Genomic DNA, 14,419 nt, shown 5'->3' with positions numbered 1-14,419 from the left:
TGATCTTTATTTTACTGACAGCTCCCAAGATTTGCTAGATACTTATAAGGTGATTTTCAAATCAAGTATGTTGAGTGATAATTTATATTAAATTGCACTGATTTTTGTTGTACAGTTTATGAGTTGTGACAAATATATTCTCCATGTAACTTATACCACATATAGGCCTATAATCCTTGACTTTGATCCTTACCTAATACTGTATACAAAAATTAGCTCAAAATGGACAAAAAGGTAAAAGCTGAAACTAGAAAACATCTAGAAAAAAGAAGAAAATCTTTGAAATCTGTGTTACACAAGAAAGAAAAAAATACCGTTAAGAAAACATTGATAAATTGAACTTCAGCAAATTAAAAACTTTTGCTCTTCACAAGTTACCATTGAGAAAATGAAAAGGCAGTCACAGAGAAAATATTTGCTATCAAATATACAAAGAGTTCTTACAACTCAATAATGAAACAAGCAACCTAACTAAAAATGAGCAAAAGATTAAAAAAGACACTTCATAAATGAAGACACATATTGCCAATAAGCACATGAAGGGATACTTAACATCAGAGTCATCAGAGAAATGCAAATTAAATCCATAATGAGATACTATTATGCATACACTAGAGTGGATAAACTTAAGTATAAAATTATACAGCGACTTTGGAAAAGTCTTGCAGTTTCTTGTTATAAAGTTAAACATACTCTTAGTATGTGATCCCAAAATTTTTCCCCTAGGTATTATAACAGAAAAGAAAACCTATGTCCACAGAAACGCTTGTACACAAATATTTATAGTAACTTTATCAACAGTAGCCAAAAGCTGGACACAACCCAAATATTGAACAGAATATCTTCTGAGTATAAAGTAGTCAATAAATACGACTGCCACTTTCTTCACGTCTTATTATTTTGTGGGCATAGGATCAGATAAAATCATGAATGATTCAACTAGATGTTATTTCATCATTTGTAGAGATTTTGTTGTTCAGGTAAGAAGGGAGTAAAAAAAACCACACTATAATATCAAATTCAAAAGTCTTTACATATAGAGTGGTAGATATTTAGATATGAGTGAAGTAACACAATATAAAATCAACTAATGCAGCAACTTGGGTAAATTTTATAGACCTATATGGATATGTAGGTTAACTACATTGTGTGATGACTCTAAGTTATATGAGGTAAATAAACTCCTCCCTCTGTTTTTTAAATAACTTAGGTTCGTTTATGAACTATAAGAAGAATTCAGTATGTTTCATCATTTTCACCAAAGGAAGGAAATCAGCAAAGAGTCCAACTCTCTGGGTAAGAAGCAACCTCAACAATTAGGAAGGTAAGCCTTCAAATTGTTTGAAATAGCATATATATTTCCTTGGTAGGTAAGCATCTGTATTAGTTTCCTATTGATGCTGTGACGTGGTTGTTTAGAATGATAACCAAAAAATTATCTTACAGCTCTAGAGGTCAGAAGTGCAAAGTGTGTTTCATTGGGCTAAAATCAAGGTGATGGCAGGATCGGATTGCTTTTGGAGGCTCTAGAGGAGAATCTGTTTCCTTACCTTTTCCAGATTCTAGAGGCTGCCAGAATTCTTCCACTAGTGGTCCCCTTCCCCTAACCACTCTAACCACTGTGTCCGTAATCACAGCTCCCATCTAACTTTCCTGCTTCCTTCTAAGGACCCTTGTGATTACACTGGGCCTACCTGGATTGTCCAGGGTAATCTCCCTATCTCGGAGCCTTAATTTAATCATACCTGCAAGGTTCCTTTGCCATGTAGGATAATATATCACAGGGTCCAAAGATTAGAATGTGGACATCTTTCGGGGTCATTGTCCAACCTAATATAGCATCTTCTAACCATGGAAAGATCTACAAGAAATTTTCAAGAAAATCAAACCTATAGTATTGACAGCGTTTTGAGAGCTGAGAAATATGAGCATATTTGGTGCTTTAGTTACTTGATATATTTAAGAGATTTTGGCCTTTTAGACTAGCAAGTCAGTCTTGCACATCCAATTTAATATGTGCCATTGAATAATTGATTACAATTTGTGACTTCACATTGAAATCATACCAATTTATAAATAGTATCAGAACATTTAGGAGAATGTAAGGTAAACTCTGTATTATTTTAAAGAATTCCTTATAAACCTGAGAGCATTTGTTATTAAAAAATTTTATTCAGCCAGAAAATTAAAGTACTTAAAGGGTAATAAAATATATTTATGGATTCAGTTTAGGTGACTAATGAGGTTAAGCTTGTAAATAGGAACACATATTAATTAAAGACCTCCTTAAAATGGATCACTAAAATGTGCTAGACAATCATGATATTTGTAAGTTAGGCTTATAAATTTAAGGAAAATCTTGGCTTTGAAATGTGTAACTTTAGTAATGTATGTTTTTTGAAAGGAAGTTTCTTAATAATCATGTTGTGTAGTATATGCATGTGTGTGGGTACATGAAAGCCATCTGAGCATCAAAATTGTGTTCACCAGTAGGCTGCCACTTTTCTTCATATTTTGCACTTTCTTGTTTAGGATTATTTCCAGAGTCAGTATGGGGGCCTCAGAGCAAAGTGAGATCCTTATTTTGCAGTCATGCAATCAGAACCAGTGACTCTCCAAAAAAATACTGAAAATAGACAGGGGAATGAATTAATCAGGGTTATCTGTTCTTGGTAAAAGATTTGGAAAGTATTATTTCCTTGAATAATAAATGAAATCACTTAAGGTATCATTAGAATTGGGAGTAAAATAGAGGATCATATCCATGGCACTGTGCAAGTTTGCCAGTTTTTGAATGCTTACTGAAAAACAAGAAAGTTCCTTGAAACTAACGTTTCTGTCTGAAATACTAGGTCAGTGAAGATTTTTGTTTTTTAAAAAAGGAATAAAATAGTATTAATCATTTATTGGAAAAGTATACTATCCTGTACCGTTTGTTTAAATAAAATATAATTATTCACTATGGACTCAATTTTCCAAGGTAATTTCATCTGACTTTGTGTTACTAGAATTAATCATTTGCTAGTTCCCGAATACTAATATACAATCTATGGTGATCCCACAGTGGTGCTCAAGACATTATTTTTTTTAGATGATCAGAATTTTTTATATTTTCATTCATTCATTGTTCATTCATTCATTCATTCATTCACTTATTTCAATAATGATTGAGCTCCTATTGTGAATCAGATATTTTTTGTTGAATGCTTGTGAAATAAACATGAAAAAGGCAACGTCTTTGAATTCTGTGTCCTTGTGTTTCCACCAAGCACCAGGAAGTAGGAAAAGGAACCCAAATGATAGTTGAAAAGAATTACTTAAAAAAAACCCATTACACTAAGTTGACACCAAGTAATAACAACATTTGCATTTATTTCTATGAATAAGGCTTACAGAGAGATAGCAATAGATAGTTTGTTTATTATTTGTTGGATAAAAACAATGATTTTTTTGAAAATGGTCTTGGCCAACAATTATTGTTTGTTTTTATACTTTAAGGCCGTTGCATAAAACTAGCCATATTTGATTTCTTGAAAGCTCCTTTAAAATTTATTTATGCTGAATGCTTCTATTATTGTACCTTCCTCCACACACCCTTTACCCTGCCATGCCCCCAGAAAAGCATCAACAAAATAAACCCAGAAAAAGAGCAGATAGGCTGTAGCCCTTGTCTGGACTCATCTTCATGTAGGAAATCATAACCAGGTCATTGTTTTCTGTTTCAGAATTTCTTACAAAGATGCATTCACTGTGTGAAATTGTTGCTTCATGATTTTGAACCTAAGACAAAAAGCAGCTTTCAATTCCTGATTATAGCTTCTCAAAATGTACAGTATAATTAATGTTGAAAGAGTGATTATATTCTAAGTCCTTGTTTCACACCCATTCAAACTTTCTCTTGTTCTTAACTTTGAGAATTTTAGTCACATTTTCAGAACAAAGGTGAATTTTGTGAGAGACAGTGAGAAATAAAGGGCAGGTGTATTATAATTGGTATTAATGCATATGAGAATATTTCACACATTATACTTAATGTTTGAATTTTGAGTAGCTAAAAAAGTCTTACTCTTTGATGTTCAGCGATTCAGGGAGGCATTCTCCGTTCATTTTATCTAAATAACTTCCCTCTACCCCAACCCTTTTTTCTGTATCCGTGCACACAGATTATTTCATTCATATATATCATTACACATTATTTGCTCACTCACTTGGTCTGGGTCCTTGTACTCAGAAAACTGGCTTTGTGAAGCGGGAGCCTCTTCCTTCTGTTCTGACGTATAACACACATTCAAAATATGTGTTTTGAATGAGTAGATGGATGAACAAACAAATAAATCCATTTCCAACTTAAAAAAATAGGGGGGGACACAATTTGAGGCATTTAATAAAGGTTTTAAAAATTATCAACTTAATGCAGGTCAAATATTTTTTTTTTGATTTGTTTCAAAAAGATGTTTGGCAAAGCTGTTTTTGGAATAATCTGAAAATTAATAAATATTTTTAGACTCTAGGTGCAGAAAGATTGCATTTCAAGTCTTGCACATTATTTTCTAATTGCTTTATCCAGTGTTAAATGGTGTATATTTGTTGCCTAGTTATGATTATTTGTTTGTCTGGTTCTCAGGAAATAGTTTTAACTGAAGCCATGATTCAAGGGAGGTGTTTGTTATAAACATGGTTGTTGTTGTTGTTGTTGTTGTTTTTTAATGTTCAGTTAGCCAACATATAGTACATCATTAGTTTTTGAGGTAGTGTTCAACGATTCATTAGTTGTGTATAACACCCAGTGCTCATCGCATCACGTGCCCTCCTTAATACCCATCACCTGGCTACCCCATCCCTGTACTCCCCTCCCCTCTGTAAGCCTCAGCTTGTTTCCTGGAGTCCAGTCTCTCATGGTTTGTCTCCCTGTCTGATTTCTTCCCATTACAGTTTTCCCTTCCTTCCCTTGTGGTCCTCTCCACTATTCCTTATGTTCCACATATGATTGAAACCATATGATAATTGTCTTTCTCTGTAAACAAGTTTTAACAAAGTCTTTGCCCTGGCCACTTGCCCTATGATAACTTAGAGAGCTAGAAGTTGGTCTATTATTCATAGTTGCTTTTCAACTCCTTCAACAGTGTATGGCACATAGTAGGTACTCAACAAATACTTGTTGATTGAATCAATAGATGATAGTTCCATGGGTACAAATGAGGTCATGATCATGGCGTGGAAGCTGGCACTAGACAATATATTGGAATACTTTTCAGAGAACAGACTCTAGACTGGCAAAATAAGAGTTGAGGATTATATAATTACCAAGGTTAGGAAGAATCAGGAGGGCAAAAATCCAGGTAGATTAGTAAGAGGTGAAAGTCAGACTGACAGTTGTGGTCGAGACAGTAAAAGTCTGAATTCCAAGAGACAGAGGAATCTGATCTAGGAACCAGTGGGTAGAACATGGCACTCTGAAATACCATGTGTTTTAGTGATCAACCCCTACACCAGTTACATGACGAGGACGTGGGTATTTGTTGACAGATACATGTGGATAAAATGAAGGATCGGACTGGGGCGGTAAAAGAATAATTCTTGAAGGTAGATTTCAGCACAGTGACTGTGTTTGCATAAAGTCACGGATTGGCTGGGGAAGTGTAGGTAAGATAGAAATTATTATTATTTCTGACTTTGACACACTTACATTAATACTACTTATGCTTTCTTGTGTGCTATATTCCTTATAGTGAATAATAAACATGATCATAAAACCACTTAGAATTAACAAAAGAATCTCAGATCAATAAAAATGCATTTTAGAATGCCTAAATAATTTTCTTAGCCCTTTGAGTTCACCAGGGAGAGAGAGGTAGGACATGAATCATATCATGAGGAAAGTAGATGCCTTAAAGAAGAGGGGCTACTGATTGCCCAGGTGAGGTGGACATAGTACCAGGAAAATGGTGACTGGGGCTGTCACTGGTGCTTCCCTGATCAAATCTTCTTTACCCAGCCAAGAAGTCACTTACAGACAGTTTTTAATCATCCCTAAGTCTTCCAGAATCTTTCTACCTAAAGGCATTTTCTTACCTACGGATCCAGCCTTGGCATTGGGTAGGTGGGAAGTGCAGGGAGGTAAGAACAGCAGTTCATGGATAAATATCTCATGTTCTCCCTTCAGTGGCATAATTCTGTGGCGTGTTCTACATCGTCTCTGAGGGTATACTGCAGGATCGGTTTCCATGGTAACTGTTCATCAACACACCCTTCATTGGCTTTCTTCCCTTCCCTGTCTCATTCCCTCACTTTCTCACTGTGCTTCCTGGGATTATATGCCAAAAAGCTACATGCATCCCACCTCCCATCCTACTAGGCCTTGGGGGAACTAAAACTAAATAGTAACTACTTGATGGGAAGAGCAAAGCAATGTTGAACTGTATCAATATCACCTATACAATGTATATTCCCTATCTTCTGATTTAATACCACAATCCTCTAATAACACAAACTTCTTTTTTTATTGTTTATGCATTATATCTGGGCATCCTTCCAAATGTTGATACTATGTGTATGAAGTTACCCGTTACAACCATGATCACTGAAGGCTTATCAACCCATCAAGTTTCATGTTTGTCCAAGTTAGTATGTTCAGTGTCAGGAATACTACTCATTTTAAAAAAGCAAACATTGTGCTTTGTAATTTATAGATGAAATTTAGGTGTATAGAATTCAATAAATGGCTTGTAAGAGAGTGACATTTAAGTTTTATACAACTCTGACTTAATATACAAATATGTAACAGTTTGTGACCACACAAATTTTAACCATCGCATAGTCATCCTTTATAAACTGGTTCTGAAATAAACACTCACTTAATTAGATTATGAATCTTGAGGAGGTAAACCTTAAAAAAAAAACTAACAAAGTATTTTTTTAAATTTCAAAACATGACTAATGGATTTTCAATTTCTTAATGTACATTTCATGGCATTCTTATAATTTCTCTTGGAAGTAATAACACATAGATTGCTACTATTTTCTTCTTTGAAAATATAATTATTTTTCAATAATGGGGACAGAAGGTCTTATTTGTAAAATGAACAAATTGGAAGTTCTAATAAAAACGAACACATTTCCATAATACTTGAAGTGTTACAGGTAGTAATACCTAACTTTTCAAATTCAGGGACCCTTTCCAATAAAAAAAAAAGAGTAATTTTTTATTGTTGGGGGAAGGGATGAAGCCTACTATAAATTTAGTAACTTATTTAAAATTATTATTTTTTTAATAAGATACTCATTATTTTAGTCCTCAGCCAATACTTCTTAAAGAAATAGTACTTGATAATAACTTCCAGTGGTCTGGGACATGTTACTCTAATCTGGTTGTTCTAAAATATACAGCAAGTCAGAATTACTTGGGAAGATTTAAAAAAGTACTGAGTCTTTCTTCTACCCCACGCACCCCACATACTTTGAAATAAAATCTCTGCTTGTGTGGCCCTAATATGTATAGGTTAACCATTTTAGGTTAACCACCAGGCCTAGCATTGGTATTCAGACTAGCAATTTGTACTCAGTAGAGAACTTTTTGGTTTTTGCTAATATACAAATACCCCCGTCTCCATTTTTCACACATGCCAGCTCCCTGGTCCTAAATATTTAACCAATTCCCTTGGAACATTATTCCACAATTAATTTGAAAATATCATTAATCACAGTTTCCTTTCACTGGTTTCACATTACAGTCATGCCAAAGTTGTAATAGTCAATGGATAATAGAGCTCCAAGTTTAAGTACTGTGATCATTCTACTTCACCAGAACTTAAGGCAGCTAAAGATGTGTTGGAGATATGTTTTAGGCTAATCCTTTGGGCTTTTCTCTAAGAAAGAAAAATTTTGATTTCTTTGAGAATTAGGTTAGAGCTTAGGAAGAAAGTCTGGCTACAAATACAGATGTGGGAATCATCAATATCTGGTTGAAACTGTGGAGAGGTAATGCTTATAAAGGATTAAAAGGGTAGTGAACCAAGAACAGTCTTGAGAAATCTTGGAGGAATTTAAGGAGTGGGCAGAGGTAGAGGATACAGAAAAATAATAGAGTAGTAGATAGGGCATCAGGGGAGAATGCTATTACAGTAGGTAGTAAAAAAGTGAATTTTAAGAAATAAAACATAACATGAATATTCATATTGAAAATATGTATATTAAAGAATGAAAAAAAAGGTTGAGATTTGGCGAATTGATAACATCAAGAGCAGTTTCTGTGGGGTTGGCAGGGCAAGGAAACAGTAAAAAAAAAATCAATCATGAATTAAAGAGTGACTGGGGGATAAAAAGTGAAGAAAGCAAGTATAGACATTTGTTTCAAGAACTTGTGAAGGTAAGATGACAGAGGAGGTATCTAGAAGTGGTTGTTGGTTTCAAAATGATTTCTTGTGATGTGGTGAGCACTGGGTGTTGTACGTAACTGCTGAACTGTTGAACACTGTATCTAAGACTAATGATGTACTTAGTTATGTGTTGGCTATGTGAATTTAAATTAAAGAAAAGAAAAAAATGATTTCTTGTTAGCTTGGGAGATACTTAAATAAATGTGGCAGCAAAGGAATGAAGAGCATGTACCCTAAAGCCAGACTGCAAGAGTTTGAATCCTGGTTCTGTCATTTATGAGTGCTATGCGCACTTACGTCATTGGCTGTCTGCCTTTCTTCCTCTCTGGTGTGCATTGAGGCCATATATTTTCCTCTAAGGGTGATTTTAGCTGCATCCCCCAAATTTTGCTGTCACATGCTTTTTCATTATTGTCCACTTAAAAATGTTTTAAAACTTCCCTTGAGATTTCTTCTGGACCCAGAGATTTCTTGGAAGTGTGTTTCTTTATTTTCAAATATTTGGAGATTTTCCTGGTTTTTAAAATTTCTCTTTTTAAAATGAAAACAATTTTTCTGAGTGATATTAATACTTTAAAATGTGTTGAGTCATGCTTTCTAGTACAGCACACAGTCAATTTTGGTAAATGTTCCACATGATTTGGAAAGAATATATACTCAGTAGTTATTGACTGCATACAAATTAGGTCAGGTTATTTGTCTTTTTGTGTTTGATAATGAAAAATTCCCTCATTTTTTGTCTGAAAATGTCTTAATTTTAATTGCTTTGTTGATGGATGCCTTTTGTGGTGTATGAAATTTTACATCTTTCAGCATGTTAAATATCTTCATTGTTTTATGGCTTCCATCATATTGTTGGAAAGTCAGCAGAGAATGTCTTGGATACTAAAATTCTGAAAGCCTTGGTTGATTTCCAGTGTCTTTGACCAGCTGTAATTTCAATATTTCCATACCATTTTATGGGTTTTGTTGGCAGGAGAATTGGTTGGTTGATTATAAGCTGCTCTATCATAACTGGAAGTGGGACTGTATTTTTTTAAATCACCCTCAATCAGCATGTTTGTAGTATTCCCTACATTGTAGGAATTGAAAAGGGAGACTGGTATAAGTGATTTGGGAAGAGAAACATGATGGAATTGACTGGACTTAAGGTTTTTTTGCTGTAATTTTCTGAGGTTTTATTTGCAAATATATGCATGCTAGAGGAGGGCCATATTTGGGGGAAATATGGGTTGCCATGTGAGAAATGGTATACTGAAAATGTGAATAATCTTGAGAATATGCTAAAGACACTTTAATTTTTGCATGAGAAAAATAATATATCACAGTAAAATATTCTACCCCTGAAATAAAGTTATGGTTCAAAATAAACTAAATATGAAATGATTTTAATCACTTGGAAGAATGCAAGAACAGAAAATTTATTTGTCATTGATGCTAGAAGCATTCTCCTTCAAGGTGCCAAGAAGCCTGATATTTCACATAGAGAAGAAAATACAATGTTCACACACCATGTGGCCTTATAGTAAGAAAGCTAATGTTAAATATAGTTTATTGGTTTTAGGATTTTATAATCAACCTATAGCTGAAGCATGATCAAAGTCTGTCATGGTTTAAAATTTCATTTAAATACCAACAACATGGACGGTGTTAAAGTCAAAAGTAAAAGTATAATTTGTAGAAGGAGGAAAATAAAGGGAAAATATGGGGAAAGAAAGTACCAACATCCTCATTTTACATAGCAAGGAGTCAAATGACACTGGAATTAAAAAAAAAAAAAGTCTACATGCTTTATTAAATTTACCAAGTTAAATAATAAAAAAAATAAAGCTAGTAATTTGTCCTTCAAACATTTCAGGATAAGATGAAAAAGAGTTCCAAGTGTGTTCAACCCTTACATTTCATAGCAGGAATTCATTAGATATTATACGATGTTAATAAAATAGAATGGTCACATAGTAATCATGTGAGGAATTAAAACCAAAAACAATCAGTAGAGGTTTACTCTGCAAGATGGGGTGGGATGAAGGGGGAATAGGTAGACAAAATTTGCTCCTTCACATAAATTCTATTTATTTTATCACCTTGCTCACACATCACTGTAATAACAATTTAAAGGTTTTTATACAATGCCATCTTGAAGACACCACATCTTTCTGATGGGATAACTTCAGTAAACCAAGCTAAAAACTCCCATTTTAGAAGCAAGTTTAAGCCAAAAGGATGCTGAGATTGGAGCAAAATGGAGACTAAGGAAGGGCATGATTCTTGGAGTCTCTGATGGAGGGACTAATGAGGTAGGAATGAGAACCAGTGAGAGGATAAGCGACTGCTGGGAAGACAGGAGGATAAACTAACTTGCTTAATAAACACATAAAGTAAAGATTTAACTCCTTTTAACTTTAGATTGTAGGACATTGTTTCTTTGAAACAGAATCAGCATAAACTCGAGTTACGAAGACCTGTTGGTTGTATTTTGAATACATATAAGATTTTGTTATGAAAACAGTTTATTTTTCTTAAGATTTCTCCTTTCATTCACAGTGTCATCATTTTAATCAAGTGATTTTTCTCTTTAAACTCCATTATTCTCTGAACTTTCCTTTGTACCTCAAGTCTATATTGCGTTCCATTGCCAAATGTATCTTTGTAAAATACCTCTTTCATCATAGTAATTCCTTGTTCAGGAATTCAAAATGACTTTCTGCTATATAATGCATTCAAAAGCATTACCATATAATTTATTACTATTAATGAATTTCACTGAGACAATAGCTATGAACTGAGGATGTCTTGGACAGCCTAGGTGGGATATATGGCTGCCCTCATTTCTAATCTATGAATATCTGCAAGGACTAGATGTCTTTTTCTTTTTACAGTGACTTTTCTTCCAGGTTAGAATTCATCTTTTTAATCTTTTCTCTCTCTTTTGAAAGCCATCCTGATTTTAAGAATAAGAAGCCCTCCCTAAAGCTATCCTATTTGGTTCACACCTCTCTTAAAACTTTCATCTCTGCTGCAACATACAGTACTTCATTAAAGAAGTCATATTGCTTTCCCACTATTTTATAGAAATGATTCCTACTTTCTCAGGATCACAAAGTCCTTGACAACAAAGGTAGTTAAATTCCGTATCAGTCAGGGCCCCAGAAAGAAACAGTCAGCCACCCGTACTAAGATATTTTAAGATATTTTAATGAGGGGGCTCTTTGCAGAGGTATGGACAAGAAACTCTCTGGATGACACTGTATCCTGAGGCTATCAACAAAGGGGTACTGTATCACATGGTAGGCCTGACAAGCAAGTAGAGGGAGCTGCTTCCAGAATGCAGACACAGAGGGGTGTCTGACAGTAGCTGTGACTGGCACAGGAACACAACCACTTGGAGAGAGACCAGATTACTAAGTTTCCTGACCTTATTCTTCTCTGTGCTTCCATGATGCTATTTCCGCTTCCCTCCCCCAAAGACTGGTCACCTCCTACATGGATTGATCAAGTGGCCAAAGCTATAAACCTGGTATAACAATGAAATTACTGCTAGCCCATAGCCATCAAGTAAACTGTCAGAAGTGGTGTTCAGCCATGCTTATCCCTTCACTTGCCAGTTCTTTTCCATTTTGGAAAGGGGTTTTATAATATTTTTCTCGTCGCAAAGCAGAATATAGGACTCAGAGCTGATAAATCATAAATGCGTGCTGACAGATTGTTGATCTGATATCAGTTTTTGACATTTAATTACATGATTTTTAAACATCAATTGGAATTTTAATTTTGTTAATCCCTTTTCTACAAAAACAAAAAACTGCATACTTTTCTAGCTCTCACAATTAATATTTTATTACTAAAGGTAAAAGAATAAATTCAACTTTAGAGTTATTTATTTCCTGTTTCCTCTCGCTGTTTATTGGTCTATTTGAAAAAAAATAAACCTGCTCAGTGTGAACATACACTATAGAGTTTACAAATCACTTGAATATATATTTCACTTTTTTGTACCTTTAGCTCATTATCACTATAAACAATTCTCTTTAGCCATATTTTGTATCATTTTTAAATTCTTTTTTCTACCCTGGTATAATTTCTGTTGATGATAAATATGAGACTAATGTCTTACGGACTTCACTCCCTTCTTCATTAGCTCCATAGATTTGTCTTGGCCCTTAGAAAGGTGTGGAAGCTTTTTGAAAGATGCATTTGTTTAGTGCATCTCTATACTTTTAATTTGTCTTGCTTTTTCTTGTGTCACTTTTTATTTAGACATTTTATAGTTAGTACCTGTGAAAGCAAACTTTCTTATATTTCTTCAGTGCCAGCCACATTTTATGAAAAATTTTTACTCACAAAGAAGGTTAAAAGCCAGAAAGATTTATTCTCTTCTGCTCTTTGCATCATGTACATGAGGTTAGCATGCTGCTTTATCCCAGTCTGAGGTAACAGACTTGATATAGCTTGATGCTTGGTTCATTTTAAATAGATATTCTATTTAATGGCGATGTTGAGAAACTCCTGCCAAGTCTAATAGGCATACATGCTTTCAGGTAAATAGAGCTCATAACTTTACAGCCCAGAACAGCAGGGGTTGAGTCAACTAAATTTTTTATTATAGTCATTTAGAAATTCATTTAAATATTGCTCATCAGCATCTATTGATCTCAACATTTTTCATACAGCCAGAGAGGCTGGTATACATGCAAGCCTAACGTATTAGAATCTATCAGATTGTTTATGAAAATTTCCTGGTACAATGTGCTGATTTCATTTTATGATTTGTTTTAGGCTGTAGCAATCCTGAAGTAAATTCCATTTTAACTTAGACTGATGCATCTTGTTTAGTTCTAGTTACTTGGAGTTGATTGGTGTAATGAATTTCTCCCTTATTGATCCACAAGTTAATCCTTTCAAAGTCAATAAGTTTATGTGCATAATAATACAAATACACATTTCTGTTGTTTCTGGCTCAGTACATTCTTGCAGAAAGGAGTGGTTTTGCAGCTTAATGAATGAAAATCATTGCTTAGAACTAAGAATATGGTAAATGTTCATCTTCACTGAGTGAATGAAGAATATTAATCTGGCATGTTTATACTCTGTGATACAAATATAAATTTTAGGATATATCATGTCTTATGTTGCTCAAAAATGTTATATTTTCTATGACTTTTCATGTGAAAGATTGTGGGAGTTTTTACGGATCACTGAGTTTGTGAATATTTGTCATGCGTACAACTAATATATAGATTTTGTGATTATTTGTGTTTGTATTCGTAATGCCTACCACACTGGTACAAAGTAGGTGTTTCATGAATGTCTGCTGAAAGCCTGTTAGATGAAGACAGCAGGAAGTATTTTATAGGTCAGAACATGAGGTATACAGAATTCTGAAATTGCATGGTCTCTTTAGGCAAGGAAGGGCTACTAAGCCATCCTAGCTATAGCATGAGGCAGATGTGGCTTGAAGAATAGATCACAGATGTGGAATGCAGATTCTAGTCATGACAGCAGACTGTGGCTCTGTAAGCTCAGGGAAGTTCCTTCACATCGCTGAGTCTCGAATGTTAATCCACATGCACTGCATGTTTGTGTCCTTTCCAAAATTTATATGATGAAATCATATGATGGTATTAGGAGGTGCTGGTTTTGGAAGGTAATTAGGCCATTAGGGTGGAGCCATCAGAAAGGGGATTAGTGCCCTTATAAGAAGAGACTTTCTTGTCTCTCTGTTTCTGTCTCCTTCCCTCTCTGCCTGCACCTTAATCTTGCACTTTCCAGTCTCCAGAACTTTGAGAAATAAATGTTTGCTATTTAAGCCACTCAGTCTGTGTTATTTTTGTCATAGCAGCTTGAATTAAGACAGGTTGTCACAATGCCTAATTAGGTGGCTAGTGCGGAAAGTTCTTAATTAAAAAAAATGTTTTTATGCAAGTTGGGAGTGGAGAAGGGATGTTGAAGCCAAGGTGGTATTTGGTTCTAGGATAGTTAAATGGTATTTAAAAATTGTTGTACAGCTCTCCTGGGGGCCCCTCCAACAATGTGTTAGCACCATC

At 34.5% G+C, this 14,419-nt stretch overlaps 1 long non-coding RNA gene across 1 annotated transcript in view; it reads left to right on the top strand.

Moving 5' to 3' along the window:
- Nucleotides 1–14,419, top strand: part of LOC123791476 (uncharacterized) — a 507,626-nt gene that overhangs the window by 250,402 nt on the left and 242,805 nt on the right. Inside the window, exon 7 of the long non-coding RNA XR_006779388.2 lies at nucleotides 1,211–1,324. This is a non-coding gene — a long non-coding RNA (uncharacterized LOC123791476). The remainder of the gene's footprint in view (nucleotides 1–1,210; nucleotides 1,325–14,419) is intronic.

Source organism: Ursus americanus, chromosome 5, assembly GCF_024610735.1.
Source record: "Ursus americanus isolate L20-20 chromosome 5, mUrsAme1.1.p, whole genome shotgun sequence".
NCBI classification, from domain to species: Eukaryota; Metazoa; Chordata; class Mammalia; order Carnivora; family Ursidae; genus Ursus; species Ursus americanus.
This window is presented reverse-complemented; position numbering and strand designations above follow the sequence as displayed.